The sequence below is a fragment of the Morone saxatilis genome, unplaced genomic scaffold (assembly GCF_004916995.1).
Source record: "Morone saxatilis isolate NCDOM2014 unplaced genomic scaffold, NCSU_SB_2.0 Contig2, whole genome shotgun sequence".
Lineage (NCBI taxonomy): Eukaryota > Metazoa > Chordata > Actinopteri > Moronidae > Morone > Morone saxatilis.
Window position 1 is genome coordinate 23,765,724 of NW_023339762.1, and position 793 is coordinate 23,766,516.

Below are 793 nucleotides of genomic sequence, written 5' to 3' on the forward strand. Positions count from 1 at the left end.
TGTGTGTGTGTGTGTGTGGATCTAGAGGTATGTTTCCTTTCATCCTTATCAGGTTGGATGCCATTTTGTTTGTCAATAGGTTAACCAAGTCTTATATTTTGATATAGTAAATGATGGCTATTATGACTGTTTTTGATGAGCACTGTGATGGGTGAAGACAACAGGATCAAGCTGTGTTACTCATTAAAAGCCCTGTTCATTGTGAACTGTTGCATTCGGCCACTCGAGACCAATATGACCTCAAAAATAGTCATCAAAAAAGGGTTTTTGCTCTCTCTAGGCACGAAGTGTTGGTCTGTAGTAAGCCATATTTTAAGCCAGTCATGTTGTCGTCATGACCTTTTGCCACAGAAAAACCTCTGAGATGAACTATAAAGCTTCAGCTGAATTGCTCTGTATTGCTGCCCTGTTAGTGACCTCTTTGATGGGCTGACCCCCTTGTGCAATAACTTCAGGAGGAAGTTAACAATTATAGTTGAAACTGCTGCTGCTGCCTTCAGCTTGCTGCTGTGTCTATACTCTGGCCTTTTATAACGATACCACTTAATTCTCTTTCTGTCTGCTCCGCCTCCATAAAGATGAGTAATTAAATGAAAGGTCACTGATCTGCTTTGATCATGCTCATCTTATTTGGTTTTTATGATACATTATTGTTGTAATGCCCTATTTGACAGACAAAGGTTTAGTGCTCTGTATTAATGGCCCCCAGTAAATTGAATAAAGCAGCAGTGGGTGCAGATTCTTTCTCTTTCTTCTCTCAGTTCAACATTTTGACTTCGCACATCGAGGGTCT

General features: G+C 40.2%; 1 protein-coding gene across 1 annotated transcript in view; it reads left to right on the forward strand.

Moving 5' to 3' along the window:
- Positions 1-793, forward strand: part of zgc:173742 (DNA topoisomerase I, mitochondrial) — a 29,948-nt gene that overhangs the window by 8,434 nt on the left and 20,721 nt on the right. The window lies entirely within an intron of this gene.